The sequence below is a fragment of the Taeniopygia guttata genome, chromosome 4, assembly GCF_048771995.1.
Source record: "Taeniopygia guttata chromosome 4, bTaeGut7.mat, whole genome shotgun sequence".
NCBI classification, from domain to species: domain Eukaryota; kingdom Metazoa; phylum Chordata; class Aves; order Passeriformes; family Estrildidae; genus Taeniopygia; species Taeniopygia guttata.
The window spans coordinates 35,238,423-35,262,838 of NC_133028.1; the positions used below are offsets into that span (position 1 = coordinate 35,238,423).

General features: G+C 35.5%; 1 long non-coding RNA gene across 5 annotated transcripts in view; it reads left to right on the forward strand.

The window, feature by feature from the left end:
- Positions 1 to 695: 695 nt before the first annotated feature.
- The window catches only part of LOC140683944 (uncharacterized), a 34,673-nt gene continuing 10,952 nt past the window's right edge, over positions 696 to 24,416 (forward strand). For 4 of the 5 annotated variants that reach the window (XR_012055617.1, XR_012055618.1, XR_012055620.1 and 1 more), the window contains exon 1: positions 18,840 to 24,026. This is a non-coding gene — a long non-coding RNA (uncharacterized lncRNA). Of the gene's footprint in view, positions 9,744 to 18,839; positions 24,027 to 24,416 lie in introns of those variants that run through there. The other variant, XR_012055619.1, reaches the window with a different exon arrangement.

Sequence of the window (24,416 nt, forward strand, 5' to 3'; positions counted from 1 at the left end):
AATTAAATTTTCCTTTGTTTGCTGCAGAGTTCAAATATCCCTGAAATTACTAACATTTTTATCCTCATAACAATATCAGCGAACCTATTTACTTATTCTACTTGAACAATGAGGAAGTGTTTTCTATTTAAAAATTTAGCTACCCTTTCAAGATTTTCCATAGTCACAAAATTAATCAATCTCTATTTTAAAAGCTGCTACTCACACGAGCAAAGTGACAGATTTGCTGTTTTCCTTAAAGCTCTTCAAATTTCATACAAGTTTCCACTAAATAAAAATAGTACAGAGGATTGCCACTTGCTTAGATATTTCCATTTTAAAAAGGAAATGTTTAATATCAGCAAATATGCTGAAGGTTCTCCAAGGAAATATACATGTATAAAGCTGAGTAGTTTAGCCTATGTAGTGTATCAAAGCATTTTATGAACCTTTGAAAATAAAGGCACATCTTTGAGATGAAACAAAGAAGTAGAGGGATGTTTATATGCACATATGCTGGTATTTAAAAAGGCAGAATGACATCCAATGAACATGCAAAGATGACATATTTTTCTCCACGTACTTAAAACCTTTGTTGCTGAGTTGTAACGTGAAAAAGCAAGAGGAAAAAAAATTGAAAAAACTGAAAGCTATTTCAGACCTTACTTTTTTTTTTTTTTTTTTTTGTCTTGTCTTTCCTACCCCCTTCCTTTTTCTCTTTCTTCATGCCATCAGTTTCAAGCTGTTTTAAATTTAGGTTAGAATCCCTAGTTACTATTTGGAGTTAAGAACCCTTTTAGCTATAATGAGTTCTGTAAAACTGTACGAACTAATAGCCACTTTAATGTCTCACATTTTATTTTGAGAAATACTGAATTTAGCTCAGTTAACAGCTTTAGATTGCAGCAGTGGGCACCATCAGTAGCATGAAATATAAGAAGTCCAACTGATGAGTTGTGCATCTGGGAGAGAGAAACCCTGGGAATGAGTAAAAATGGTACAGTGGCTGGAGGGCAGTCCTGCAGAGAGGGATCTGGGGGGGCTGGTCTCTGTGTGGAGGGAACCCAGAGGGAAGAACTCTACTCTGAGGTGCCCCAAGCACAGCACGAGCAGACAACCATCAGAGGTGACTGTCCCCCTGCATTCAGCCTTGGGGGGGACTCACTCTGGGTGCTGTGTGCACTTCTGGGCCCCACACGTCAAAAAGGATGTGAACGTCCTTGGATATGTCCAGAGAAGGTAACATATTTGATTACAGGGCTAGCAGTCGTGTCCTGGGAGGAGGAACTGAGGACTTTGTGTCCATCTATCTTGGAGAGAAGGAGTCTGAGGGGTGAGACCTCACTGCTCTCTGCAGCTGTGAGGAGGAAAAGTTGCAAGGGAGGTGCTGAGTGATTCTCCCAGGTATCCACTGGTAGGATGTGTGGGAATGGTCCAAATCTGTGTCAGGAGAGGTTTAGACTGGCCATCAAAAAGCATTTTTTTACTGAGAGGGTGGTCAAATACTGGAATATGTTTCCTGTAGAGGTGGTTCATTCCCTGAGCTTGTCAGTGTTTTGGAGGTGTTTTGGACAAAAAACTTAATAATTTTTATCAATTTTTGGTCAGCCCTGAAGTGCTCAGGTACTCAGACTGGATGATTGTTGGAGGTCCATTCCAAATGAAATATTGTTTTTGATTTTATACTGTTCTGTAACCACGCTCTTGAAAAACTGCTCACTAATTGATGACAATAGGATTTAAAGTGTTAGATTACAGGCTGTGGACTCAAAAATGTTGTCTAGCAAAACATTTGAGAGATTACAGATGGAATGTTCATAAACTATTAAGTCAAATGTGTCCACATAAAAAGTCAAGAGAAATAATTCCAATGTAAAAATAAACTTTAACCAGAAAATATTCAAATACTTTATCACTGTCATTTACTGAAGCATTGGAGTGTTATGTGTAATGAAAATATATTAAATTTCCTCTCATATGATGTTCACAGATCTATCTGTAGTGTGTTTAACATCAGTGCTTTCTGTCTGTCAGATATTACATGGTAGGTAACCTAAAAAAATCCTCATTAATTTGTATCTCATGCTGATAACCTCTCTTTTACAAAAGTTGCAGAGGGCATGGTGAGCAGTGCCAAGCTTGATATTTGTCTATACTTAGTTTTTAGGTCACAGGTGTTACAGTTTTCTGACTTTATGCAGACAGATACCACATAAAAGTTGCTTTTTCATTTACTGATTTGCTAGTTTCCTCCCAGCTCATGCCCAAAGCTTTTATGTAATTATTTTGAAAGTGTCCAATGCAAATTCTTGTAGACCTGTCTCCTGGACTGCTTCTAAACAGGATAAGAAAGCAGAAGGCTGGAAAATTGTAAGTATGTTGTCTCTCATCCCTTTTATCAGCAGTTTTCATCATTCAAAGGCACTTTCTTCTGGAAAAAATGTAAATGTTCACCCTGTTAAGCAACTGAAACTGTGTCAAGCCTTTCTACATTTGGTAGAAACCAGCTTCTGAATTTGGCTTAGTTTGTGTATATGTTACTGCTGTCATCCATAGGTTCAAATGTGACTGACCTTCAAAAAAGTCACGATCAGGACTTTTTACCCTAAAGCAGCTGATTCACTTCTTTCAGATTTATTCCTCCATTTACTAGGACAATGAACACAACTAAATCTTGTTATATCATGAAACATTTGATCTCCAGGAAAGAGTTCTTCCCCCTTTGTAAACTGGGATTATAATTAAAAGCTAAAACTTGTTAACAGTATTGTTTGCTTAGCTCATAGATAGGTTTTTATGCTACCAATGTGAAATAGCTTTAATAGATAATTGCTGGCTGAATTAAATATATTCAACTTGTCATGTAACACACCCCATATTCTCATGCTGAAACCTTCAGAAATATATGCTTGGTTGTGAAAAGCATGTAAAATTAAGTTTCCCACCGTAGATGCTTGGGGTCTGTAAGCTTTCTTGATACTAGATAGATGTAAACTCATTTCTTTCTAGGCTTTTGCATAAAAACTCTCATTATCTTTTCTTATTTATTAGGCTTCCAAAAACATGGGGTGTTAAACTCATTTATCTCCCAGTTCACTGAATCAGAAATAGAGTTTTATATTTAGAACTGTTAGGGAGAATCAAGATTTCCCCAGCTGGGAGGCAGATTGATGTTTTCATAGACCTTCTGAAACAGCTTTAAGAATAAAAGGTTATTCTTTCTCTTTAAGCACTTACAGCAAAAGTGTCTACAACCTCTGTGTTGATCTCAGTATTTATTTCTATCTGTTGTTAGGAGGTGTTTTTTGGTTTATCAAAACAAAGGGGTGTTTTTAATTAGGAATTTATCCAACTTTATGTTCCCATTTTCCTCAGTAGGGAATATCTAAATATTTTGATGTCCTATATTTTATAGACGTGTTTTATCCCATACAGTTCTTTGGACATTTCTCAGTTTTTCTACATTTTTTAGAAACATGGTGGCAGAAATAGTCACATATCTGAACTGGTTGCTACATATCTAGTGCCAAGCAGGCTGGTAGTTCTGCTGGTACTTGTTGTTTCATTCCATTTTTGGCAGGTAATTTTGGAGAAAAGTTGTAGAGATGTTAATCTCAAATTTGTTTCCCCTTCCTCCACTCCTGTGTTACTGTGTTTTAACCAGACTACTTAGTGTTTTGTTTTGTTTTCCTCAGGATGTATTTTTGTTTGTATTTACATTTGGTTGGCTTTTATTTGGTGCTCTTTTTTTGTTGCTTTGTTTTTTCTTTGAGTTTCAATTTAGGCTTGGCCAAAATTTTGGCAGAGGATCAGAAGAGTCATCTTCTGATGATCATCTTCTGAGTCATCATAATATTAAATAAAATAGAAAATTTTAATCAGGTTTTCAAAGGATGAACACGCCTTCTTTCTCAGTTTAGTAAAAATATTTGAAAGTTTTATTCTGTCTCTATTAGGATAGCTATCATTTGCCAATGAGCTACTAATAGCTACTCTGTGAGCAATTTATTCTCCACTTCTCTCAGTTTGAATATTTAGGTGGTTTATAACTCTTTTTTCATTGATTTTTATAAAACTGGAAAATTCAGCATCCTGCTAAAATTTTGGAATAAAGTTCCTAGTGAGGTAGAGGTTACCCTATCTAACTTCTTCTGCACTCTACTGTGAATTTTCTTGAGCTTGGTTACACTTGTCCCTTGTATTCTTTCCTTATTTGTTTTCCTAAACTGCTCTGATTTTGTAATCCTTTCAAATGCAATAACATGTTGAAAGGAAGGTTTACACACAAAATTAAAGATGTTGGGTTTTTTCCTGTGTTATTTATGGATTGCTTTTTAGATTAATGAAGATCTGTTTGAATACATTTTATCAACACACAAAATAAGTAGCATGATCATTGAACCTGTTAGCAAGCAATGGCTTGTACAATCTTTCCCAGTAATGTTTCTGCCCTTATTTTTCACATTTGCCCTTTTTCTGTCCTCAAGCAGCTTCCAAAGAGATTTTAAAAAAAAGTTATAAATGAAAGCTTTGATTCTTTAATAAACCACAGGAATAGATACACTACAAAAGCAGAAACTTTCATTTTAAATTGGTATTTTTTCTTATCTCTCAGCTATACATATCTACCTAGAAACTTTTAAGACTCACACTGTATCTTCAGATTTATAACCCTGATGTCTTTGTCTGGGTAATGATAACACAAATACATCTGGCTTTAATTTTGTGATGGGAAAAATTATCAAATTCAGATAACTATGTTTAAAGCACCCTCTTTTTTGTGTTTGGTCACTGACAGAAATGACCAGCCTTCCAGGGCACAACAAAAGTAATAACAGGGTAACAATCATGCTCAAAAATTCTAATGGATAGATACTAAACTTTTTTTTTCTTGTGCTCGGCTAGCCTGTTGTGAACCCAGGTAAAATAATGAATTAGTTTCTAACGTTTCAGTGTAATACTAGTTCTCTTCTTTTTTCTTTTTTATTATTACCTAGCTTATCTTATTGTGGATTTTTTTGCCTTGGTTCTGTTTTTTATTATCTGGATCTAATTCTATAGATATTTGTTATTTTATTCATTATCTGGATTTAACTCTATAGATAAAAAACCACTTGATTTTTTTCATGGAAAGAATGCATAATCAACTTATGAAGACTGGTAGAAAATCTTTAGGAAAATATGTATTTTCTTCATAAATACAGCCGTCAGATTTTTTTATTAAGTTTTCTCATTGGCAAGGTAAAACTGATGTATTTCAAATCAACTATCATTACTGTTCACATTACTGTAATTTCAAGTGGGGTTTAAAAGATCTTCACAAGGAAGAAAACCTAACCAAATTTATTGCTTTTTTGGCTAGAATGCCCTAAATGTGGCAGCTATAGTTATATATAAGAAAACAAAATGGAAATATGTGGTTTTTGGAAGACAGATTTCATGCTTTTATCTTATCAAGTGCTTTGGATTAGATCCCATTTAGGACTTTGGGGACACAAGTGAAGGATTGCCAAATTTAGCTTCAGAAGGTATTTGACTCCAGGGTAAAACCCAGGATTCAGTGAAAAGCCTAGGATTTTTTTAATGTGTAACTCTACAAAGGATAAGACACCTCAGAATAAAAGCCAACCTATATGGAAAAAAAGGAAAAAGAAAGTAAAAGAAAAAATTGTTTACAGGTAGAGTGACTTGAAAGTTTATTTCAACTGATTAACATGGACATGCTTGAATTTATTCTCTAGATCTTTGATTGTAATCACTCCTAAGTTTCAAGAACAATTTCATGTTCTGTTTAGGCAAAATGGGTCAGTGGCCAGAAGACCCAGACTCTTTGATGTCTTATCTCAAAATAGTCTTTACATCTTACACCAAATGTAGAAGCAGCCATAGGAAACCACATGGAAGTAACAGTTTATTTTGTGGAACACAGAATTAATTCATTGACAATATCATAAAATCATTTGGCTAAGGAATTCTGTGGTCTTGATTCTTGGTTATCCTATAGATTAGTCTTTCCTTGATTTTTTAGATCAATACATCCCTTTCATGAAGAAAATGGGTCTTCCAGGTGAGCACTCTGAGATACTGGATGATTCTTCCTACCCTTTGCACCGTGAGGGCCACGTGAATGAATGTACATGAGTAAAGTATGATGCTCTGAGGAGAGAATTGAGAACTATGCTGTGAATTGTTGGTGTGTCGACTGTGGTAAATTGGATAATGAGAAAATCAATAGCTGTTATTGTTGACATTAAAAATAAACTGGAGATGTGATTTCTGAACAGAGAGAGATTGAAGATTGTCATAGTCAGAGAGAAAAGCACTGTTCATACAAAAAGCTGAGTGATTTAGTAACAAATGTGTAGGTTGAAAGAACTGTCTGATTCTCATGATTTTTGAACTGAATAGGCTACCAGATTTCAGAATTTTCTGACTATAAAATATATGTCCAAAATACCCATTTGAGACTCATAAAAGTACAGTGTGAACCACAAGAAACATGGAACAGAGCTATTTTAAAAAATCACTTGCTTGAAAGTGGCGAGCATTAAATTAGGCTCCTGAATACTGCTTTGTGTGAAACATTGCTTCATTGTGTGATGCATTTTTGGATCCAAAGAAATACCACCTACCTGCCAAAATGAAGTAGCATCATGAAAAAACAACACAGAAATGTACCCCCTGCATAACAAGCAAAATAATCTGAAGAACTAGGGCTGCTCCAGGGCAAATCTCTCTGTCTGTTCTCAATGGGATAAAGTGGAAAGAATGCATTCATGTTTTATGCAACATCTGTAAGAAAGGAAAAGGTTTTCCTACCAGAAGAATGCTATCAAACAAACACTGAATTCTTTCTTTTATATTTGGAAAAGCTCTGTAGAATCAACATCAGAATTCTAGGGGGTCAGAACAGACAGGAATTAAGATCTTGTGAGATTAAAACCAAACAAAACTTCACTTTAAATTTTATATAAAAATGAGTCACTTGCTGAAAGAAATTTCACTTTTATTTGATTTTGTGTATTTTGCAAAGTGCTTTAAGTACCTCCACGAGTTCAACAGCATATGCAGATTACTGTTATTAAACAAGATTCCATTATTTATAATGGTAATTGTATGTTACAATTGTACCTACTGTATTAAAGCATTTTCCAGTCCTGGAAAAAAATGTACTTCTTGTCCAGAAAGCTTCTTAAGTAACAAAATATAGAGGCAGAACAGTGTGAAACAAACAGGGGAGAAAAAAAGAGCAAGTGCAAGAAATATGGTGATAATTGCTCCCCCAGGCCCTTCCAGGACTATTTCATGCAGTATTCTATCTGAAAAGAAAAAGGAAAAAACAGAAAAGGTGGGAGCGTGGGGAGAATAAATGAAAAAGAAATATCAAAGCTTCTTCTCTTTTCACAGCTTAGCCAGATTCACTGACACTACATCAAGCTAAAGAACCATTGCTGGCAGAAATTATATTCTTGTGGCTGATTAATATTTTCAAGAACATGATTCCAATAATTTATTTTAAAATAAATTTATTTCTGTTCATTAAAAATGGGAATAAGATCAGGATATTTCATTTTCTGTTAAGAAAGAAATATGTTTATTTTACATAACATGATAAAGGGTTGAATATATTGTCATGATATTTGATGAATTAAGAAATCCGGGGAAGAATTTCTGGATTATTTTGATGACTGATATAAGACAAGAGTGGAACAATAAGTTGAATTTTTTTATTTTTTCTTTTGATGTGTAAGTGTGTACTGCAATACAGAGAAGATTTTATATCTAACGTGTGTCTTTTAAATGTAATACATGAAAAAGCTTTGGTAAAGTGATTCAGCTCCTCAGTAGACACTGCATTGTTTCCTGCTAGGTGTTATGGAGGGGAATAAACCAGTTTGCTTCTGTTGGACTGAGCTGTCACATCAGTTCTCTTTGCTGCCTTATCATCAAGAAAGAGCTGTAAAATTTTCTGGTTTTCATGGTAAACTTTCCCTTCCATCAGCTGTATCTGTTCTCAGCTGGATCTGTTTGGAAGTGCATGAAGTTTTATAAGTGCTAGCTACATTATTTCTCTTCTGCCATTTCTTGACTATAAAGGCAGTCCTGATTAAAATCTCAACAGAGTTCACAGCTGTATATGTATATGTATCTTTTTTAGCTGGTAAATTTTCCTTAGATCAGGTTTTTCTATAATGTTTATGTTGCGTTTTAAAGGTGTTTTTTTGTTTTTTTTTTTTTTTTTCGTTTATTTGATTGTTTTTACAGTCTTTTATGCATGAATGGTAGTCTAGAGCAGAGAGGTCTTTAAATAAACAATCACAGAATAATTTGTAGCCCAAAGTGTGAGTGAAGAGCAGAAAACAGAATCTTGTGTCTGTTTTCCTAGTTTGAAAAAGGGCTTTCTTTGTTCAGTATCCTGTGTTTCTCCACTTTAAGTAAGTTTCTTTGAACAAAATAATTAAACAGTTGTTGATCTGAAACATAATAAATCCAAATTTGGAGTATGACACTTAACAAGTGAGGTGATCTGTGAAAAATACAAGGTTTTTTGCTTCTGATGAAGTTTTCAGTTTAAAATGGATGCATGAAATTCCATCAGATTTAATTTTCAAAGTAGATTAAACAGTAGCTGTAAATCCCATACTATGATTCCTCCCATCCAGCATTCCTGGACCAACACGGACACTTACTCCCTTAGCCATGGAATGCAACTGGAGGCATGTAGAACACAGAACTTCTCAAGAACTAAGGTTATTCAGTTCTTCTTGAGTATATCTACATATTGATCAAATAAGAAATTTAAAAGTAATTTTGGATTTGTTTTAATGCAGTTTAAGTTGCCTATGGATACATTTTCTTAGTGTCTGTGGATAATACTTTTGTTTTCATTGATGTTGCAACTTTAGTATACTCAATACTATTTCTTTGGGAAAATGTGAATGACCAGATAATTTTTTTTTCTATAGAGAAATCATTACAAAGAGCTTTACTTGTGTACCTATTATTTGCTGACCTCTCCATTATTGTTGCATTTAACAATTAGCATGTTTGTGGCTAAATAGAAATACAAGTTTTTACTACAGTTCTCTTTTGACTGCTTCAGACCTAAAGGGCTTCAGCATGCACATTTAGCTGATCTGCAAAATGACTTGGGGGAAAAATACCAATTTCTTTAAGTTAAATGCTTGAAAATCCAATTTACCACAAAGGGGACAAATAATTCCCTTTAAGCTGTGTATAGTGATCAGATATCCATGATAGAATCAAATATTTGATTTAATTTTTTTACTTTAGTCCATAGTCAGGATTGGATCTGTCTGTTTGCAAAGTTTGATTGCTTTACCATGAGTGCATGGGAAGCACAGAGATGCATATAGACCCAGAGAAGGCCAGAGAAAAATACACATCTTAACCCAAAAGGTAGGAAGAGAAACGCATTGGAATGGAAAGCATATTGCAGGTGTTTGAATTGCTGAATCTAATTTTGTGACACTTTACAGTCTCACAAGTGCATGTCACGTTTCAGCGGGGGCCGGAGCAGCGCTGCCAGCGGGGCTCTGCAGGGAGCGTGGCCAAGCAGATCCGCACGCTCTGCTGCAGGGCTGGTCATTGGCTTTTGGATGGAAACCCAGGGTGTGCAGGGAGAGCTGCTCCACAGCCCTGTGAGGAACAGCAGGGGATGAACTCAAAGGCTTGAGAGCTGGTGCTGCTTGCATTGCCCGCTTTGAAAGAGATGTGTGTGCATGAAGGGCAGAGTAACCGAGGTAAGACCAAACCGCGGCCGCACAGAACTACTGTAAGACTGAAAAAGAACTCTAAGAGAGGGGAAGAATTTATACTGATCTTTGGAAAAACACATGTAGAACAAGTCTCCTTAGAGAGCAATACCATGTTATATTAGCAGCTGGCATGGAGTGAGTAGTGTGAGTAACCTAATGTTCTCCTCCACAATGCTGGAAAGGAAAGAAAGGAAGGAAAAGAAAGCAGACGGCATTATTTGACCCTAGCCAGAAGCTCTCAGAGGAGAGATCAAGGCCTGGTTAATCCAGCCAAAGGAAACACAAAGTTAAAGTGTTTTATTTCTCCAATAGGGATTCACAACCTAGAACCCTGTCATAATTATGAGCACTTGTTGCAAAAGAAAGCATTTTCATTGCCAAAAAATTCTGTGTTTTAGCTGGAGGTGGATCTTTTTCCTTAGAAATTAAAAACATAAACATGGATTAAACCCAGAATACAAAATGAAGTATTCAAAAAATTAAATTTGAAGTTTAAGTATATTACAAATTTAGGGAGCTCTCACAGTCCTCACAGATGAGACTGTGACTGGAATAAAAAAAATCAGACTCAAATTAGAAATAAAAAAAATTTAATTAGAATAGCTCAAATGCAGCTTGAGAGCTGTGAACATTCTGCTTTCTAGAAAAATTGAGTCTAGCTGAGCAAAAAGTGATTTGAAGATTTTTAAGGAAACTGTATATCATACATGGATAACCTATGATCAGCACCCTGGGCACTCAAACAAACTCATTCTGTTAGCTCAGCTGCAGCTTTGCGAAGGTCAAGAATAAACACCAGAAAAATCACTTACTACCTCAAAACACCATCAGTGCTTATAATTTTAATAACATTTCTGAGAGTCCAAAGGTATCAATGTTACTTTACTAACTATGTTATGCATTTGATAATTTGATTTTACATTTTTCTAGACTAAGTGCTACCCAAATGTTAATGCCGATAATTCTGAAAGTTCATTGTTGGATGTTTGTATTTTGATGTTGTAGGGTTCTTTCTAGTGTTCTAGTTAGTGGTATGTGGATTGTGAGAATATTAATGAAATTTTTCTTAAACAAGGGGTAGGCGAAAATTCACTAAATAGAAGAATTTATGGTTCTCCTAGATGAACTAGAAAGATAAACTTTAAAAATTAATGTGGTAAAAAAAACCCAAACAACTACATTTCCATTCTCTTCCACCTGTATCCTCCTCATCATTGCCTCATGCAACTGAAAATATTCTTACAGCACCTGATGATTCAAGGTTATCTGTGAATTAATTAATAGGATTCTTATATTATTTTTAAAATATGTGTTTCAAGCTTAGCAGGAAACTATTTTAAAATTGAAAATTGGTAATTATGACAGCATCATTTATGTTACCTTAGAGAAAAGTTCTGTCTATGCTTGTGACTCATTTTAAAAAAGGATTCTTAGATGGTCACTTAAACATAAATTTCAGGTCAGTACTTTTGTGCTGGGCACAGATAATGCAATCAGCCATCCAGAAATTGAACCTGGGGGCTTGATATGCAAAACTGAGAAACACTTAGTGATAAACTTTTGTTAAATGTACTCTGAGAATATATCTGTGAGCTTTATACCCTGCTGAATTAGAGTTAGTCTTAATTTATTTACCTTAAACTGAAATATGCCTTGATCAATGTGATTTAAGGTATACTTGAGGGTTTCCCTGAAGACTGTTTTTAACTTTTAATTTATATTTGAATTCCTTTCCATTTACTGTTTGTTGGCAAAGTATCTCTGCCTGAAGAATGAAAAGGACTAGCAAACAGCGGATCCTTCATTCCCTTAGTTTATATTAATTTATATATATATTCAATTTTGAGTGCATATAATGAATTTATATAGTTACAATATATGAACCAGTAAGTAGTTGATCTTGAAAGCAAAATTAATTATACAGGAGCTTAAAAGACCTGAACTTCCATTGCAGCTATCTTAATCTATGTTTCCAAGCACATCTTGTCTAGAGCAGGAAGAAAACTAACAAATGCCAAAAAGAAAAAACCTCAAGACACTTATCTCTAGAGAACAGATCATGCTAAGACATGGCTTTTCTATATAAAACTGCTTCTTCAAGGGAAAACAAAATAAACACCAGCCTTGCAGCAGCTGCATGGGGCCACCCACCAAAGCAAAAACAATGAGAGCCCATGAAGACATCTTGGACTTTCTTGCTTGTGTTCCAAGTAAAATGAACCGTGGTTGAAAGGGAGTGGAATTAATTAGTTTCAAGATAAGTGAATCCACCTTCTAAACATATTTTTAAATTTATAATTATTTTTTGTTAGCTCAGAAAACATGAAATATTGAGAAGAGAATTGAAAGAAGAGAAATATTAAAAAGAGAGGCATTGAAAAGAGAAGAGAGAGCAATGACAACTTGTTCAACTGAAGAAGACAAGAGCTATTTGTCAGAGTGAAGATGAGACAAAAATAGACCAGAAGTCTAAACGCAGCCCTGGGAATGACAATTTAAGAGAAATGAGGCAATAAAGAGAAATTCAAAAGGAGGTACCTCTGCATCCATAAAAAGACTAAATATCAGATGCCAGCAATATTCAAGAGGTAGAGCCTCAGATGCATAAGGACAGAAGTTCAGACAAAGGTCTGGGACTCTGCACAGGATCTTTCAGTTGCAATTCTAGAAATCTGGAAGGTTCAAAAAAAGAACAGGAAGATACTAATAGTGAAAAGCAAGTTGCAATACAGTAATCATGCTAACCAGTGGGCAGGAAAAATCAACTATGATAGAGAGAGAGAAGCATTCAGATACTATTTTTTCCATTCCAGTGGTGAAGCAAATGATTTTTTAAAAATTAAACGGATAATCTTCTGTATTAGAACAATTTAAGCTCTTTTCATAGCTCATTCTTGCTACCTTCTTGGGTTTTTTATGGAAAACCTCATAAATGACATTTATTTTTTTTGCCAGATGGTGTTGATCATGGACAGAATAAGCATACTGTCGATAAAAAAGCAGCCAAATTAAAGCTTATCAAAGTTATATATAACTTCACACAATTAATTTTCAATATAAAACATCTGTAATGTACTGTGAGCTAAATTATGAATATTCAATTCCATCTTGCTTTAACTTTATTAATAGTACCAATATTTACTATGCCATATGCAAAGATAATTAGAATAATACCATTGTATTAATTTACATGAGTTGTCTTCATTTGCATGGATCATAAATGCTTTCTAAACTTAATATTGAGAACATGTAGGGCAATTTCTGTTTCAGTTATTAAATTTTTCATCTGTTGGACTTGATGAGTTTCAAGTTATGATAGAGAATAGTCCTTGTCGTGATCCATATGGTAATCACTTTGTTCACAAATGAAGTGAAACCATCCCTAGGGGTGAACATCTACTTGTTTTAATAGCACACTGCAGCATTACACAGGCAAAGAATCAAAATGTAAACTAACTCTATAATCAACTATTGGATGATCAGCATGTTTCCAACACACAAAGTTTACACATCATGTGATATATGTCTCCCAATTGCCTTCTTGGTAGCTGCTTGGCATCAAAATTATACCCAGTGGTGTTTAAAACAGTATGGTTCTCTCGGTGTAAGCAGAACTAAAGCATCATGACACCTATCCCCAGACCGAATTTTAGGTAACCAGTGTGATTCAAATTTCAGAATATTCAAAATCAGAATTCTAATGGGAGAAGAACTTCTCTATAAATAATTTTCCAGGAATAGCAAATAAGAGAAACACAAGTGAAAGAAAATGTTCACTACATTCAACTTTCCCCTGTTTTAAACTGTATGATTCAATTCAATTTTGACTCCAAATTAAGGGGAAAAAACAAACATAAAAATCTGCAAAATATTAAGGGCGCTGTTTACTGGTGGTTACTGCTCATAGGTGTTACAGACACTGAAGTAATGTAAACCTTGTCACAGTCTGCATTCACCTCCATGCCAACTTCCTTTATGAGGTGATTACCTCAAACAGTGATATCTTCTAAACATTGGTGGGCAAGATTTGCTCTGACTGGTAAAGGAAGAACATAATCATCTTCTGAAATTTAAGTCTTAGTTTTCAGAGCTGAAAGTGTGTAACAACCTTCTCACATATTACACCCAGCATTTCTGAATTTTCTTACACCCAGAATCACATTTTAGAAATATTTTCCTTGTCATTCTGTGGTTGCCTTTCTCTATTTTTGGGCTCAGCATAAAATTTTTAAAAAATTATATGGTTTTACTTTTAAAAAACAGCACAAATTAAATTTCTCCACATCTTAAAACTTTCCTGTTCTTTTATGGCTTTCAGCTGTTTAGCCACTCTGAACTACCTAGAAAAAGACTTGATTATGAGCCCTGAGGGAAAGATATAATCTTTCTGCAATCTTATATATAAAGGGTGTAATATTGGTTTGATTATAATATTATTTACTTTCTAATGCCTAATAAAAGGTAAAGCTTCAACAAGATAGGTGATTTTCAAAACTAAATGTTCAGCTTCAGGTTGGGGGTTTTTAGTTGGTGAGTTTGTGTTTGTGTTTGGGCTTGGTTTTTAGCAAGTAAAAGTTTTAAATGCAATACTGAGGAATCCTGTCACAACATTCAGGGGACAAAAAGAGATTTAAATGTGATTGTGAAATTCTTAACATGATATTCACAGGATAATAGGAAAAAAATTATCAAATTAATGCATTCATTTACAGAAGAGCCCCAGCAGCAAGAACTCTCCAATAAAAATTTGGGGTTGTTCCAGCCACATGTTCAGAGCCTTTCACTTGATAGATTTTTGGAGGTGGTTCCACACTTCATTCAGATGCCTTGCTACAGCTTGCAACAATCAAGCACCTGAGAGTTTGGGTACTGGTTAACCACCAAATTTTAGCGTTGTAGGAAACTAATACTGAGCAGCGTGCACAGAGAACCTGCAGCCAGCTTGTGCCCTTTGCAAGGATGTATGGCATGTACCAATCAGATATCATGTCCTACACAGAAATTATATTGACAAAAAAGGTTGAGATTTACAAAATTTCCAGTTATATGAATGACCCAGGATCAGGAAGCATGGGGGTGTGTTCGAGGTGTCTGCAAGCACAGAGTATCTTCCAGCAGGAGTGTTTCAATATAGAAATTCTGCTTAAATCAAATACCCAGTGATATGACCCAAACCAAGATCCAAAAAGCAGCTTCAAAGAATATACTTTTAAAGAAAAACAATATGTTATTTTGGCAAATATTTCCAAAATGTTCTGAATTCTAAAAGGCTTGAACAAATCCTGGATCCTAGAAGATTTAAGCACTGAAATGAGGAAGTTTCAGCTCATCTTGGCAGACTTTTTTTGCTAAAATAAATGTAATCCACACTATCCTTCTGATACTCAAGGAAACTGAGCAGTGAGGTAAGAATTGTGAGTACAGCACAATTAGACCAGCTTGATGGGGCACTCAGTGTCTGTACAGACTGCATAAGGGACAAGCAGGCAAAAATCAAACCTTACTTACATGTGTTTAACCTCATATCTCGGTATATAATTGTATAACTGTATTTCTGTTCACTACTCTCACTTTTCAATAAAGGAACGTGCACCAAAGATCTGGTTTAATGAGAAGTTAACAAAAGGGAGCTGAGAGTGTACAAAGATAGGCATTACTTAGGACACAGCCTCCAGGATGAGCTCAGGGTCAGGGTAACGCTCAAACTGATGCACATACTTCAACTTCTTTTTCTCTTCAGCCTGCTAGGTTTGATTCTTTCTGAATAAGGCCAAAATAGCTGAAAACAGGCAAAATGGGAGTGTTTGTCTTTAGCTAAGAGAGGAATTTTCTTGGGAAAAGGTGTCAGATTTCAAATACCTTTTTACTCTAGATGGGTTAGCACACAGTGAGACAGTATCTTTGGGAGATACTGGCTGCCTAAACTACCGTATGGGCACTGTCTAATGTCTGAGGAAACACGACATGTGTTACAATAAAAAAAAAAAAGGACAAACATCTGCATTTTAATGAAAAACATTGTAAAACCACGTAGCAAGAAAGGGCACTAATAGTAGTGAGGAAAAAAAAACCTAAAATAATAAACTAGTAGAAATTACCTGAGAGCACTGTTAAAAACATGCAGACCATAGTGTGGTTGCAGCTGTCATCACCATGCTCCTTTTAACGCAGTGCAGAAAAGCATGGAAATGCTGTTTGAGGAAAACCAAACAAGATTCCTAACTTCATTTTTAAGAACTAAGTTTTAAAAAGCAATGTGAGAGTACAAAAAATGAGAAATAATCCCGGGGCACAGGATGTAATCCAGAGAAAACTGTGAGAAACTGATCAAGCTGGTGCGCCCATTCCTTTCCCCAGGCTCTGAGATATTGCACAGCAAGCAGTAATAATCAAATAACTCATAAGCACTTATAAGGAGTGGGCTGTCAAGTGTTGTCAAAACACCACAGTCAAAATTATAAACCTACTTTTTCCCTGTAATGGCCATGAATGAAGACTGAGCATTTTTACTCTGAAACTCAGAAAAGGACTTTCACCTTTTTTTTAGCTCAAACTCTTTACTCACTTCCAACAAAGAAGATTATGACTGACAGTGCAGAAGTCTGGTCCGTCTGGCCTCATCTCCTTGCCCATTATCCCTCCCCAAATCCTGCACGCTAAGTAATTACCTTGCTCCTTATTAATCTCTTCATTATCTATATTCTGGAGTTCTGAAAAACAAATTAATTTTGTCCTGAATAGATGCTGGAATAAAGGTCATTATGTTGGACCTTTTCTTAAGTCATTACAGAGGGATCAGGGATTGCATGGATTTATTAATTTAGTTAAGTACCAAAATCATGTTTAACCCACTTCCTTGCTTATATTCCAAAAGTGAACAAAACAAAAAACAGCAAAAGAGTATTTCTTCTCAAAGGTGAAAGACAAAAGATACCCAAGACACTTTGCACATAACTTTGCTTTTTAACCAGTTTCATTCATAATTAGCCATGCCTTAGAAAATTCTACTTATTTCCCCAGTTGCGTGAGAACATCAGACTGCTGTGGCATAGATAAAGGTCTTCAACAGCCACTAGCCCTTCCATTTCTCTTCCTGCATCTATGCTACAGAAATCTTGAGAATCCCCAAAATAACCTTGATGTTCTTAGGGCTAAAATCACTGTCACAAAAGTTTCACATCTTAGAAGCATTTATGTGTATAATTGTAACATTTCTTTGTCTCACAGCTCTGATGTTGAAAGAGAGAAGGCTGTATTTATCATACCAAAAGAAACAATTCAAGTTCCTTCTCTAGTACCCCAATATGTGACTAATCTACTACTAAATATGTGACTAATATGTGACTAATATATGACAAATATGTGACTAATCTACTACCAAAGTGAGACAAAATAGTCAGGAGGCACTGAACTTCAGTGCTATGGATGTTACTGCCTCGTGGAAGTTTTCAGTACTTAGCTGTGGATAGTAAACACAAAAATGCAATATTTCTGTATGAGAACTTAATATATGATGCCTCTAAATTCATTAGAAATATGTGTTAATAGAAATGTAAGGGATTTTTTTAAGCTCAACAGCCCCCTATCTTTTCACCTGGTTGGATTCTGTCTCAGTAATTCTGTCTCGGCTTGAATTCTCTCTGCAGTGATAGTCTTACCCTCTCATTCTGTTCTGGGCAGAAGTTCACCATCTTTTTCTCTAGCAGTGTCCCTCCTTGCTCTCCAGATCTATTTCAGCACTCTCTGAGGTAATTTAGTTTCTAATCTATGCTTGTCAAAGGCATCTCAGCTTTGTGTGTTGCCTGTTCTCTAGCAGCTGCCCTACCTACATAAAACACCTGCTAATTTTAATCTGAAAACTTTGTTTCTTGACACCTCTTGGTAGCTGTTGTTCTCTGCCTCTGAATGACCTAAGATGTTCAATTCCTAAAATGCCCTGTCTGTGGTGGCAGAGTTTGGCTCCCTCTCAGCATCACCTCTTTTTCCCAGTGAATAAAATTGGACTTTCACCACTTATTGGTCCTGGTGGCCAGCAGCTCAGGCAGACCAACAGCCATGGCAAAGTTATACTCTGTGAGTCAGCCCTGGTAAGTATGGGTGGGGTTCCAGTGTTTTCCACTGTCAGCTGTGCATTGCTTTCACAGCACACTGTGGGAATGCCACAGTTTTGTCTGGGGTTCACCGTGTAAGGCAGAAAGGGACACCGAGCCGCAGGATCAGCTCTGTCCGAGGTCAGTCAGGCACCTGAGCGGGGTATGAGAGGAGGCCAAGTCTGTAGTGCTGGAGCTCCTGCCATACTGTTGCCACCAGCCTGCAGTTCTTTAACTTCCCGATTTTATTTATTTTAGTTTGGTTAAACACATTTGAAACTTGGTAACATATGAGTCTCTGTGGAATCCTGTGAATGTGGCAATTATCGTGGAATATCAATGTCAGCAAATAATTAACTCAGTTACTGCTAAGCACAGCAAGTTGTACTTTTTCCTCCACTCTCTCAGATGTGATTGCAGCCTATTTATGAGTTACCTGAGGCTACAGCTGCCACATTTTGTCTTGGCTGATATGTTCAATAGCTTGGGATGTACTGTGCTAAACACATAAAATGTTTTGAAATGAGTGGTTAGGAAAAAAATAAAAAAACACACATAACAGTTATGTAACTGAAGGGGTGGTAAAATTAAATAAACAAAAAGAAAAAAATGAAAACGTACAGTTTGCTTAGATTGGGCACTTCCATGCTAGACCATCAACATAACAAAAATGTTTCAAACATCATGCAATAAAGAAATTAAGATGAAAAATTGTGTACGTTATTTTAAATGTCAGGGATATTGCCTTCAAAATTTAAAAAGTATTAGCCCAAGAGAAGCTGAAAAATAGCTACTTAATAATAATCTCTCAGAAGAAAATGGAAAGTTGAGGTGATTAAAAAAGATCCAAATTCAACAAATCCCACTTGTTTGTCTTTTTCTTTGTGTTTGCAATTATCTTTGTTGTGGTGGATTAAACTTTGTACTAAACCAGTGGCATTGCATTGCTTACCTCTCAGCTTCGGGTTTTAAGAATGCTCCCACAAGTTCATTTCAAAATTCATTTTTATTCTGCTTAAATTCATGGCTTGCTTCCTTGGAAAACACAGCATGAAAGTATATGGTACAGTGAAATTTTTCATTAAGAAATTGCAAAGATCTGCCTCTCAGCAAACTGATCACTGGCTACAGTTGCTCACACTATGAGTTTCTATCTGTATGTAGAATGTATTTTCTTGATCAGTAACAAAGTAAATTAGTATAAAGGTCTGGTGTCTGCAACATCCTGTATGAAGGCCGCAAAGTCCTTGTCCTGGTAGTGGATGTGTCACCTTGTGCCTTAACTTGGTACTCTAGTTTTTGTCCTGGAAGAGGCAATGACTATTGATACCTACAATCTTGCACAGACCACTTCCATCTCTTCTGCTGGTTCTTCAGGAAACCTCCTTGCTTACCTGTCACCATAGATTTGCATGGAAGATATTCCATAGCTTTGAACAGTCATTTTCTTCTTCTCTAAACTGTTTCTTATTCTACCACATAATTTTAAGAGGACTATGTCTACATATAGAATTTAGTAATTTAAAAACAGGAATAAGTCACAGACATACACATTAACACAATCAGGGTGGGTGTGGCGGTGTGTGTGTGTTGGCTTCTTTTCCTCTCATAATTATTCCTACTTCTTACCTTTTCTTCTTCTTTTTTTGTCTTTTACCACCTGCTTGGTGGTCTTTTATTACTGAACTGTGAGCATGTCCCATATGACATACCATTAAACATGATAAGAAAATGTCAACTGGAAAATACTAAATATTGATATCATGTGATATGGCTTTTTAAAAAAATCTAGATTCTAGGATAAAAATCTTGGCCAGAAAATATTTTTGTACATACTAGCACACATATCCATAAACAAGCATTCATATATAAATACTCATAGGCACTATTGCAGAGCTCACACTGCTCCCATTCTGTACCAACCCACCATTACTGTCAGTTTGATTCTTCACATACCAAACCTCTGACAAAAATTAGATTTTAAAGATGTGTACACATCTGTTTATCTGCCTTGATTTGTAAATGGTGGGTGGTAAAATATCACCAGGTATAATTCCATGGACACTAATGGTTTGATGTTGTGCGTACAATAGGGCATTACAAATATTTAAGTGCATTATTTTTAGAAGGTTCTGAACATTTTTAATATTCTGAAAAACTCAGAGAGGAGTAAAGGCAAATAGCAAGACAGGCAAGAGAGTGAGGGAACATCCAATTAAGGATGTCAAAAGGATTTAAATGCTCTGCTTTCAACTGCTAGAACTACTTATGTGTTTGGAAGCCCTGGCTGAAAACTTGTCTACCCTCCTTTAAAAACCATCATTAAATGTCACTGCTTTGTTTGACTTCACTCAGAATATATCGTGTTTTCACTTCTGCTTAATGGAAATACATTGAAAGCTACTTTTAAAACACATTTTCCAGAAATTGTCTTAATATAAGAAAACACAAATTGACATCTAAAAACCGCTCTATCCTTCCTCTCCTTTGGATAATAGTAGCTGTTTTCTAACTTTTTAAGATTTACAGTTTAAAATTAGGAACTTATTTTTAAAACACAGCTGACACTGTCCCATAGTGAATAATGTGTCACAGAATAATTTTAAACAGCATTGTAAAAAACTTTGATTGTTTGACTGCTATATGATTCAATAAGTTCTGGTGTGTACAGTGTGTTAAAATATTTCTTTAAATGCTTTGGATTTACAAAACAAGAGAAAATGAAAAACTAGTATCAGTTCAACAGCCTAGTGAATTAAATAGATAGACTGAAGATGTATCTTCTCTTCTGGCATTTGTCCTTAGCCGATCTCCTGATGCTTGCAATGCCTTGAGCCTTGTTCATACATGTAAATTATGGATAAATATTCTTTTTTATGGTGTGACATGCTCTAAGATTTGCATATCAAAAATAAATTTAAAGAGATTTATCTCCCTTTCAGGTAATTAATATGTTCAAAATAAATATCTCTGGTTTTTTATCTGTAAAGGATCCAAGGTCCAATGGCCATGAAATGAGATATCTTCACAGAATATAAAATAACACACTCAATTAACAATGACCAAACAAACAAAGGTTTAAGCAAGCAGAATTTAATAACCAGCCTGGAATTTTTCTAGGAGAGAGACTGATATATCTGTGTCTGAATTCTTTATTTCTAGCACCAAATAAGTTAGACCTTTATGTTGGATGTCTTAGCAAAAGAAAGCAATTCTGGGTGCAGAGCCATGGCAATGATCCAGAGCTAAATGAGGAGTAAGAATTTATCTGCCGCTACTAGATCACCCTGTGATATATATTTCATCCGAATATTGACCTGGGTTTATCTCATTTTATTGGTTTAAACAGGAAATATTATGAATCCAAGGTTTTCGGATAAAAATTGCATACCAAGATAAGACTCTGCAAACTGCAGAGGCACTAAGTCCATCAAGACTCTAAGAGGCAGGTTTGTGAGTGGTAAGATAGGCTTATAAAATTTGTAAATTTAGGTTTGGGCAAAAATTACTTAAGGAAAGATCATCTGAATGATTCCAGAAGCTTTGTATAACTTTATATGACAAAGAGTGAGAGAGCGAGACTGGTTTTTAGAAGATAGTGCCAACTTTTTCATTTTTGCCTTTCATTTAATATCAATAAAATAAAGCAAAAACGATTAGGAATATTATTTTTTTCTGTATTTGTTTGTGTATACAGTAATCACTGACCTAAATAAAACTACACCAACATAAGCTGGAGGGAAAGCTTCAAGCAACCCCAGCATCACTATGCAAATTTCAGTAAAACATCTGTTAAGAAAGATAGTTGTAGAATTGACATGATTGATATGATACTAATATTAATTTAATAATAAAAATTTATTTCTCAACTTTATTTTTTAATGAAAATCGGAAAGGTTCTATGTGTTCATTGTCACCAGGCAATTGAAGCCTGTATTTTTAATTCATTTCATTTGCTTGCTATCCAGGTGTGGCATATGCTAACAATGCAGAATGGAGCCTGCTTCATTGCTATTTAGAGCAGTGCACTGATAACAAGTTTGTAGGTATTTGAAGCATCAGCTTTTTTAACTGTAGAGTGTTTTCCTCAGAGTAATAAGGGGAATATTCAGAGAAGTAAGGGGAAAATAATTTTTTAAACTATAGTGGTCTCTCATCTGTCATGGGCTCTACAAATTCAAGGTTTGGCTTGGTTTGTTTTTCTAAATAAAGAATGGAGAACTTTGGGTTGGTTTGATATAATTCTAGGATCATCAGCTCTTCTGCTTACATACAAGTTTTGTACTTCAACTGCTCCATCAAAAGCTTTAGAGATTTCTCTGTTATATAATTTATTGCAGGTTCTGCAGAGTAGAGCCGTAGCACAGTAAAGACTAGAGATACTAATTCAACAGAGCTACAGTGCAACAGGATGCCAGACTTGTCAGGCATAAAAAAGTATCTACTTACTTACATTTGTCTTGTGTTACATTTGATAGCATTATCCATGCTAGAATAGTTTTTACTTTACAGCTCTCCTCTGGCAGTATTTCACCAGCACAGCATGATCATTTTCCTTCACCATAATACTTTATGTTCTCAACATAACCTGTTCTTGCCTTCTACTCCGGCCAAAACTGTAAGCTAGCATAAAATAGTTCCTGTTCCGCCCATTTGCTTTTAGTTAGAAGCTCCTGTTGAGATACATTTCATTCCCAAGTGAGTGGTGTAGAGGCTGAGAACTGTACTGATTTTCTTGTACAGGTATAATCTGCAATTTCATAAAAGCTTTATGAAAGAATAACAGGCATGCATAAATCCCATCAAGGAGGACTTTTGTTCACTTACAAACATCTACCACAATATCTATAATAACTACTCTTATGTTTGAATGCTGGTTTCAAACTCAGAATGTTTATTTTTTCAGAAAAAAGAAAAAACCCTCTGTTTATGGAGAAACTTCAAAACTATGTAATTTAAGATGAGTTTTATGTGTATACTTAAACCAGATTTCTTAATCCTGCCCTCAGATTTGACTACCCACAGTATCTGTGACTCCATTTGAAATTAGAACTGTGTGGTTTTAAAGACTTTGATGATATAGAAGTGCATAAAAGAATCCAATATACTTCTGTTTTCATGACACAGGTTAACCATGAAGTTGATTAACCAGAAAATAGCAGTATGCTTTCAATTTATGTTCAAAATCTGGAAGAGTATTTAAATTATCAGGACTTGAAAAGTGACTATTAAAGACAAAAAAACTAAGAACTAAAGGAAAGCTAGATAACATTTGAGCTCAAGCCCGTGGCTTAAAAGATGAAGAGGCTGAAATACAGAGTAGTGACTCTCCTTCTGTGTGAGTCTTTGATCATGACAGTTCTGACACAGTCCGAATTGAAATAAGAGATTCTGCAAGCTGGGTGACCAAGCTTCATTTTGCTCTTTCTTCTTTCCGAAAAATGTTTACAAAAATGAGGAAAGACTAACAGGAGGTCTGGACTAGCTGTGCTACTATAAGGGGGTTCCCAGCAACCCTGCATGGAAAGGACAGGACAGATTCCATTCTGTCCTTGTGTCCCCACCAGAACTAATTCTACAAGAGGTAAAGAAGGAGGGAAGTGTGAAAAAAGCAGGAGATACTGGTCTCCCTCCTCCCTTACCATGAGCTCTCTCCTCACTCTCAGTGAGTACAAGAGTTTATTCTGAGGTCCTGCTGCGTGTGTTGCAAGTTTAGCTTGAAGCTCCTGGATTGGCAAGCACCAAGTTCTAGCTCCCCATGAGGTTCTGTAGAAGAAAACTCAAATTATATTTAACACATATAGATTAAAAATACAAATTGAAAAATCCTTCAGGGTATTTTTAAGTTGAAAACAGATTATCAACAGTCCTTCCATTCCATACCTATTTCTCCCACCACAGGTATTTTTGATTTCTTTTCTTTCAAGATCAAATGAGCTACTTGACCTTCCTCTAACAACACACTTGAGGCTTTCTGCCCTCCTCCTGCTGTTGCTACGCAGCCTAAAGCAGCTTCACAAGCCTTGGTTACACTGAACTGCAGCTTTCACCAGCCTTGCTTCATGTGCCACAATTTCCTTACCAACTGGAAGATTTCTCTGAACTTACTCATTGTTGCTTTCAGAAAGGACGAGAGAGTCCCGAGAAGGGAAAGTGCTGGGAGGTGGTGCTGGCAGTGGTGAGTTGTCACGTTTCTCTCTGTGGGCACTACAATTTAGATTTCCATATTATATAAAATCCCATTTAGATAGCCATTTCCTTCCTCCTTTCACTTCATCACTGACATGCATCATGTCCTTAAAAATATTAATTCTTGAGGTCCTCCAGCCAAAATCTCAACCTTAGTTTTTCATTAAAAGTAGAACCTGATTAGTTGCCAACCTAAGCAAATTATTCCAAGCTAAATCACAGGCAGAAAGTTAACAATTAGTCTCTGTTCCTCTTTCTCTAACAGTTTTTTTCAATCTCTGTAACTGCTAATATTTTTGTTCAGAAAACTATTAGATTGCCGTATTTTTTTTTTTTTAATTAAGAATAATTTCCCTATGAAACACAATCTATTTCTCTT